This window comes from Chiloscyllium plagiosum, unplaced genomic scaffold (genome assembly GCF_037043375.1).
Source record: "Chiloscyllium plagiosum isolate Xiang-an unplaced genomic scaffold, Cpla_swu_hap1 HiC_scaffold_4, whole genome shotgun sequence".
Taxonomy (NCBI): Eukaryota; Metazoa; Chordata; class Chondrichthyes; order Orectolobiformes; family Hemiscylliidae; genus Chiloscyllium; species Chiloscyllium plagiosum.
This window is the reverse complement of record NW_028270142.1, coordinates 141725654-141734764: the sequence shown is the minus strand read 5'-3', so window position 1 is coordinate 141734764 and position 9111 is coordinate 141725654. Positions and strand designations below refer to the sequence as shown.

The 9111-nt window shown below is 49.0% G+C and overlaps 1 long non-coding RNA gene across 1 annotated transcript in view; it reads left to right on the top strand.

The window, feature by feature from the left end:
- Positions 1-286: 286 nt before the first annotated feature.
- The window catches only part of LOC148150496 (uncharacterized), a 28782-nt gene continuing 19957 nt past the window's right edge, over positions 287-9111 (top strand). Inside the window, exons 1-2 of the long non-coding RNA XR_015756870.1 lie at positions 287-380; positions 3174-3283. This is a non-coding gene — a long non-coding RNA (uncharacterized LOC148150496). The remainder of the gene's footprint in view (positions 381-3173; positions 3284-9111) is intronic.

The following is a 9111-nucleotide window of genomic DNA, read 5'->3' as shown; positions in this document are numbered from 1 at the left end:
GGTGCATTGATAGGAAAGGTTTAGAGAGATATGGGCTACACACACGCAAACGGGACTAGCTTAGCTCGGGAAGTTTGGCCGAATTGGGCCGAAGGGTCTGTTTCTGTGCTGTGTGACTCGAGTGAAGCAGTTGGGTTTTTTACAGCTATTGATTATGGTTTCACGATCGCTGTCACTGCAGCTAATTTTATATTGCAGACATCGGTCAAATTTGAATTTGGCAAAATTCCGCATCGGACTCCAAACGTTCGTTTTATTTCTCTCTGCACAGGTGCTTCCTGATGTGCAGACAGTCACCAGCAATTTCTGCTCTCATTTCCTTTTATAAAGTATGCCTGATCCCGCTGTGAGTTTAGAAGTGCGTTGTTAAGACTTAATTGGTAAGTGATTGCAGCACCTTACTCCTGGCTAATTCAGGGTAACTGGCCTTATAGTTCCTTGCCATGCGAGCTCACTAATCAGGGTGTGTTAGAACATTGGAGCACAGAACAAGAGGAGCTTTCAGGGAAATCATACAAAACTAGTAACGAAACCTGGACAGGCTCTGGGTGTCATGACTCCACCCCCGTTCCGCCCACCACCACACCCACTCCAGTTACCGCCGCCCACCCACCCCCCCCACTTCCAGCTCCACACCCACACCAGATCCCAGCTCCCAGCCCTGCCGAGTTTTCACCATCCCTCCAGACCTCCCACTCACTGAGGACGAACGATCAGTCCTCAGCAAAGGACTCACCTTCGTCCCCCTCCGTCCACGCATCAATGAATTGAATACACGCCGTGACATCGAACAATTCTTCCGTCGCCTCCGCCTCCGAGCTTACTTTCACAAGCAGGATTCCCGCCCACCTTCTGAGGACCCCTTCCCCCTCCTCCAACACACTGCATCCACCTGGACACCCCGCGCTGGCCTATTACCTGCCCTCGACCTCTTCATTTCCAACTGCCACCGGGACATTAACCGCCTCAACCTGTCGACCCCCCTCCCCCACTCCAACCTCTCACCCTCACAACGCGCAGCCCTCCAATCCCTCTGCTCCAATCCCAACCTCACCATCAAGCCAGCGGACAAAGGGGGCGCAGTGGTAGTCTGGCGCACTGACCTCTACACCGCTGAAGCCAAACGCCAACTCGAGGACACCTCTTCCTACCGGCCCCTCGACCATGACCCCACCCTCCATCACCAAACCATCATCTCCCAGACCATACAGAAACTCATCACCTCAGGAGATCTCCCACCCACAGCTTCCAACCTCATAGTCCGGGAACCCCGCACTGCCCGGTTCTACCTCCTTCCCAGGATCCACAAGCCTGACCACCCTGGCCGACCCATTGTCTCAGCATGCTCCTGCCCCACTGAACTCATCTCTACCTACCTCGACACTGTCCTATCCCCCCTAGTCTAGGAACTCCCCACATACGTTCGAAACACCACCCGCGCCCTCCACCCCCTCCAAGACTTCCGTTTCCCCGGCCCCCAATGCCTCATCTTCACCATGGATATCCAATCCCTCTACACCTCCATCCACCATGACCAGGGCCTCCAAGCCCTCCGTTTTTTCCTCTCCCGACGTCCCCAACAGTACCCTTCGACCGACACTCTCATTCGTTTGGCTGAACTGGTCCTCACCCTTAACAATTTCTCCTTCGAATCCTCCCACTTCCTCCAGACCAAAGGGGTAGCCATGGGCACACGTATGGGCACCAGCTATGCCTGTCTTTTTGTTGGCTACGTAGAGCAGTTGGTCTTCCGTAATTACACCGGCACCACTCCCCACCTCTTCCTCCGCTCCATTGATGACTGCATTGGCGCCACCTCGTGCTCCCGCGAGGAGGTTGAGCAATTCATCAACTTCACCAACACATTCCACCCTGACCTTAAATTTACCTGGACCATCTCTGACACTTCCCTCCCCTTCCTGGACCTCTCCATCTCCATTAATGACGACTGACTTGACACCAACATTTTCTACAAACCCACCGACTCCCACAGCAACCTGGATTACACCTCTTCCCACCCTACCTCCTGCAAAAATGCCATCCCGTATTCCCAATTCCTCCGCCTCCGCCGTATCTGCTCCCAGGAGGACCAGTTCCACCACAGACCACACCAGATGGCCAACTTCTTTAGAGACTGCAATTTCCCTTCTGTCATAGTTACAGATGCCCTCCAACGCATCTCGTCCACATCCCACACCTCCACCCTCAGACCCCTCCCCCCAACCGCAACAAGGACAGAATGCCCCTGGTGCTCACGTTCCACCCCACCAACATCCTCCGCCATTTCAGCCACCTACAGACGGACCCCACCACCAGAGATCATATTTCCCTCGCCACCCCTATCCACTTTCCATAAAGACCGTTCCCTCCACGACCATCTCGTCAGGACCCCTAGCAACCCAACCCCCCCCCCCAACACCTTCCCCTGTCACTGCAGGAATTGCAAAACCTGTGCCCACACCTCCTCCCTCACCTTCATCCAAGGCCCCAAAGGAGCCTTACACATCCATCAAAGGTTTACCTGCACATCCACCAATATCACTTAGTTTATCCATTACTCCCGATGCGGTCTCCTCTACATTGGGGAGACTGGACACCTCCTAGCAGAGTGCTTTAGGGAACATCTCCGGGATACTTGCACCAATCAACCACACCGCCCCGTGGCCCAACATTTCAACTCCCCCTCCCACTCTGCCGAGGACATGGAGGTCCTGGGCCTCCTTCACCGCCGCTCCCTCACCACCAGACACCTGGAGGAAGAACGCCTCATCTTCCGCTTCAGAACACTTCAACCCTGGGCATCAATGTGGACTTCACCAGTTTCCTCATTTCCCCTCCCCACACCTCACCCCAGTTCCAACCTTTCAGCTCAGCACCGTCATCAGTTCCACCACAAAACACACTAGATGGCCTCCTTCTTTCGAGACCGCAATTTCCCTTCCCACGTAGTTAAAGATGCCCTCCAATGCATCTCATCCACATCCCGCACCACCGTCCTCAGACCCCACCCCTCCAACCGTAACAAGGAGAGAACGTCCCTGGTGCTCACCTTCCACCCTACCAACCTTCGCATAAACCACATCATTTGCCGACATTTCCGCCACCTCCAAACAGACCCCACCACCAGGGATATATTTTCCTCCCCACAATTTGATGCAAGTCTGCCATTACAGGTGCTCGACGGACTAACAATAGTTTGAAACCGACAGTGCCGGAGAACCTCAGCAGGTCCAGCAGCATCGATGGAGAGAGAGAGATAAACAGGGTTCATGTTTCGAGTCTGGTATGTCTCTTCTTTGGACCGCCTAGCTTTCTTGTGTTGGCCTTAGGTTCCCTTCAGACGTCCCATCCAGATTATTTGGATGCTTATTGATGTCAGAGGAAGGCCACTCAGCTTCTGACCTCGTTAGTCTTTGTTCAAATATTGACCAAAGAGCCAAATCCCAGAGGTGAAGTGAGAGTGAGAACCCCTGATATCATTTGGACCAAGTGTGGTATCGAGGAGCCCAAGCTAAACTGGTATCAAAGGGCATTAAGGGGCAAATTCTCTGCTGGTTGGGGTCACACCTGGCCCATGGGAAAATGGCTGAGGTTGTTGAGGGTCAGTCATATCAACTCCAGGACATCTCTGCAGGAGTTCCTCAGAGTAGTGTCCTAGGCCCAACCATCTTCAGCTGCTTCATCAACACCTTGCCCTCCATCATAAGGTCAGACCTGGTTCCACAGGTTGGTGCAACATCGAGGGCCGAAGGGCCTGTACTGCATTGTATTGTTTTATGTTTTAAATAGAAATGGGGATGTTCGCCCATGATTGGACAATGTTCAGCACCATTCACAACTCCTCAGAGACTTAAATGAACAGCAACTGCTGCAGATGCTGGTGATCTGAAATAAAAGCAGAGCATTAGAGAACTTTGAATTCAATTAAATCTAGAATTAAAATTTAGCCTAACAGAAACAATGTCAATTGTTTACAAAAAGCCATCTGGTTCACTAACGTCCTTTAGAGAAGGAAATCTGCCATCCTCAACCAGTCTGGCCTACATGTGACTCCAGATCCACTGTAATGTGGCTGATGCTTAGCTGCCCTCTGGGTAATTAGGGATAGCCCAGCCAGTGATTCCCACATCCCATAAACAGATTAAATAAATGAAAATAATCTTTTCTCCAAGCCCCTCATCGTCCTGACTTGGAAATATATTGCCATTCCTTCACTGTCGTTGGGGCAGAACCCTGGAATTCCCTCCCTCAGGGCATTGTGGATCTACCAACAGCACATGGACTGCAGCAGATCAAGAAGGCAGTCACCACCACCTTCTCAAGGGGCAACTAGGGATGGGCAATAAATACTTGGCCCAGCCAGCGTTGTCCATGTCCCAGGTGTGAATAAAACCAAAATTTTGAAAAGGTTCTGATGTGGATAGAGTGTAGCCACATCTGGTCTGCTCCCGCTGGTATTTTATTATCTTTGGGCGTGCTATGATAGTCTGGAGAAATGTGGGAAGTAGCCACGCGTGGGGGCACCCAGTGCCCAATGGAGAGATCCACTCCCTTTGATGGTCTTCAGCATCGTCCCCCGCCACCCTCATGACCATGGCCCTCCATCCTCACACCCCTCACTGGAGGTCTGAGAAATCCACCCATTTATCTCACTGTCTTACTCTAGCAATACCTGCTGTGCTTTTCCAGCACTACTCTAACCTTACTCTAGCAATAGCGCTAGAGTGGGACACAGTGCAGTCCCAACAGCTGCCACCACACACAGTGGCGCTGGCGAGCTGTCGCCATCTCTCGGAAGGGGCAATTTTCTCTTGGCCTAGGGTCAAGGGGAAGGTGGTGGAACATCTCAACCTGAGCCCATTAACAGGCAGCTATCCCTTTCAACAGGTCAGGGGTTATTAGACACTCTGAGGAATCTTGACCCCAATTCTTCAGCCTGTGTGGAGACTGGGTGTGGGGGGCCATCACCCCCATAAATAATTCCGAGTACTAACTCCAATTCCACCACCCTCTCAGGCAATTTAATTAGAGTTCACTCCTGTTTTGAATTTTCATTAATATTTTAATAATCTGTTATGAAGCAAAATACTTTCTTGCGATGCAATTAACAGGACCTCTCACTGTCTTGACACTTGACCCAATTGTCTTGGTTTTGTATTGCTTGTTGTCAAAAGGGATATTGATTCACTGTCACCTTTGACCAGAACCAAATCCCAACTTTCCTCAGATCTGTTTCATTCACTTGATTCTTTATTTCTGACACAAAATGACCATTTACCGTTTTGATTCACAGGTTGAGACATAACGAAGTAATGGTCACTATCTAAGGATACAGGGTGGGCCATTTCGGACTGAGATGAGGAGAAATGTCTTCACCCAGAGAGTGGGGAGCCTGTGGAATTCTCTGCCACAGAAAGCACAGTGTGGAAACAGGCCCTTCGGCCTAACAAGTCCACACCAACCCTCTGAAGAGTAACCCACTCCCCTCTGACTATGGGCATTTTAGCATGGCCAATTCATCTGACCTGAACATCTTTGGATTGCGGGAGGAAACCGGAGCACCTGGAGGAAACCCACGCAGACACGGGGAGAATGTGCAAACTCCACACAGACAGTCGCCCGAGGCTAGAATTGAACCTAGGACCCTGGTGCTGTGAGGCAGCAGTGCTAACCACTGAGCCACCGTGCCACCCAGGACGATTCTGATTTCAATCAATGATTTCACTTAAACTGAGATTTGATACTCAGTACTGAGATTTACTGAGGGCTGGGTTGATAAGTATTTTATCTCAGTTGAGAAAGTAGTTGGGCAGGTGAAGTGGCCAGCGATGCTGGGATCTTAATATTAGAAAGTGTTTTGACAGTTATAGCTCTGACTCCAAGGAAACCTAAACATATAGATAAGCTGCAGAGCTGGGCTGAGAGGTGGCAAATCGAGTTTAATGAGGACAAGTGTGAGGTGATTCACTTTGGTCAGAGTAACTAGAATGCAAAGCACTGGGCTAATGGTAAGATTTTTGGGAGTTAGATGAGCAGAGAGATCTCGGTGTCCACGTACACAGATCCTTGACAGTTGCCACCCAGGTTGACAGGGTTGTTAAGAAGGCATACTGTGATTAGATTAGATTACTTACAGTGTGGAAACAGGCCCTTCGGCCCAACAAGTCCACACCGCCCCGCCGAAGCGCAACCCACCCATTCCCCTACATTTTCCCCTTACCTAACACTACGGGCAATTTAGCATGGCCAATTCACCTGACCTGCACATCTTTGGACTGTGGGAGGAAACCGGAGCACCCGGAGGAAACCCACGCAGACACGGGGAGAACGTGCAAACTCCACACAGTCAGTCGCCTGAGGCGGGAATTGAACCCGGGTCTCTGGCGCTATGAGGCAGCAGTGCTAACCACTGTGCCACCGTGCCACCCACGCTGTGTTTTAGCTTTTATTAATAGAGGGATCGAATTCCGGAACCATGAGGTTATGCTACAGCTGTACAAAACTCTGGTGTGGCTGCACTTGAGTATTGTGTACAGTTCTGGTCACCGCATTATAAGAAGGATGAGGAAGCTTTGGAAAGGGTGCAGAGGAGATTTACTAGGATGTTGCCTGGTATGGAGGGAAGGTCTTACGAGGAAAGGCTGAGGGACTTGAGGCTGTTTTTGTTGGAGAGAAGAAGGTTGAGAGGTGACTTAATAGAGACATATAAGATAATCAGAGGGTTAGATAGGGTGGACAGGGAGAGCCTTCTTCCAAGTATGGTGACGGAGAGTATGAGGGGGCATAGCTTTAAATTGAGGGGTGATAGATATAGGACAGATGTCAGAGGTAGTTTCTTTACTCAGAGAGTAGTAAGGGTATGGAATGTTTTGCCTGCAACAGTAGTAGATTCGCCAGATTTAAGTGCATTTAAGTTGTCGCTGGACAAGCGTATGGACATACATGGAATAGTGTAGGTTAGATGGGCTTCAGATTGGTATGACAGGTCGGCGCAACATCAAGGGCCAAAGGGCCTGTACTGCGCTGTAACGTTCTATGTTCTATGTTCTATAAATAGAAAGCGGGCCATGCCACCAGTGCTTCACTGCAGATTCACGAAGATGTTACCTAGTATGGTGACGAAACATCTGAAACCGAACATTCCAGCTCAGCGAGCAAACCTACATCCAGAACTTCAACCTGAGCTACAAATCTTCTCAAAGCTCACTAACACCAATGGGTGCAATACGTTAAAACTGGCCCGAAAATGGGAAACCTAATGCCATCCGACAGAGCGTCACCCGTGAACAGCTGTACTCCTGCATGGATGCCTAAGGAAGCAGGTGCTACCTAAATGTCTTTAATGCAAACCTCCCCTTAACACCCCACAATAGGATAGCAGAGCAAAATGGCTGCAGAATGCTCAGAGAAATGATTAACGATGCCCACAACAGACTTTGTAAATGCAATCAGGAAATGTTGCGCTAAAAAACTTTACTCACCAATGCAATAGACCATGAATGGACAGGCACAGTACAACAAGCCATTGATAGTAGATAGCGACAAACTCAGAAAGTGAAAACAAAACTAGACCTGTAGAAAAAGCTAGGCAAACTCACACAAAATAAAAACACAGACAACAGAGAAGCATGGATAAAAAAACTTACCTGACCGACCCTTAACAGACACTGAAAAAACCATCTTAGTAAGAGGATTAAATTACAACTTCCAGGATGCGGACAAGACAGATTTTTTAGCAGCATTAGAAATAACACTGAAGGACAACCAACTCACAGAAGAAACCCAACAAACCATCAGACAGACAGTCGCACCAACATTAAACTGGAAAAAGGAATGAAACAGACTCAGTACACAAGAAAGGAAAGCATTAGAAGGACTCAAAAAACATGTAATCATTTTGTTATCCTACCTGCAGACAAAGGATGCTTGACAGTTTTAAATCAAAAAGACTACATTGAGAAAGTGAACGCACTTACCAACAGGTGGCGATACACCCAGCCCCACAACCAGAGAACCGAATCACAGCGCTACTCAAACAATTTCAGAAATCTGGAGAAATAAGTAAGATTGACTTCCAAAAACTGAAACCAGATGGATCCAACACACCACGCTTCTATGGGTTACCCAAAACTTCACAAACCAGGAGACCCCCCTCAGAACCATCATCTCGCTACCTGGAACACCAACTTACAGACGGGCCAAGGAGCTACACCAAAGACTAAAGCACTTAGTAGAAGGCTCACGCCACTCCATCCACTCCACCCAAGAATTCCTGAAGACTATCAAAGACACCAAGATAGAAGAGGATGAAATAATGGTCTCCTTTGATGTAACAGCCCTGTTCACATCCATCACCATCAACCTGGCCAAGGAAACACTGACTGCACTACTAGAAGAACCAAAGACGCATATACCAGACACCAACAACTTCATCAGCAAGGACAGCATCACCTTACCACCCACGTCACCTTCAACAACAAGACCTGCAGATTAACCTGTGGAACACCCATGGGATCTCAGGATTCTTAGCAGAGGCAGTAATGCAGAGACTCGAACAAACAGCTCTGCCAATCATCCAACCCAAACTCTGGGTCCGCTACATGGATGACACCTTTGTCATCACTAAACAAAACAAGTTAGAGGAAACCTTCATGACTATCAATAATACCCTTACTGGCATAAAATTCACTAAAGAGGAGGAAAACAACAACAAACTGCCATTCCTAGATGTCATAGTAGCGCGAACAGTCAATGGGGAACTTCAAACCAGTGTCTACAGAAAAACAACACATACAGACCAAATACTGAACTACAGAAGCAATCATCCCAACACCCACAAATGAAGTTGCATCAGAACATTATTTCAATGAGCCAACACACACTGTAGCACAGAGAAACTACGCAGAGCAGAGGAAAATCACCTATACCGTGTATTCAAAAAGAATGGGTTCCCAATGAACACAGTCTGCAGATTTCTCAGCAACAAACCCAAACAAGCAGACAAAACACACCCAGAAACCCTAGCCACTCTCCCCTATATCAAAGACATGTCAGAAATGACTGCCAGACGACTCAGACCTCTTGGTATCATGGTAGCCCACAAACCCACCA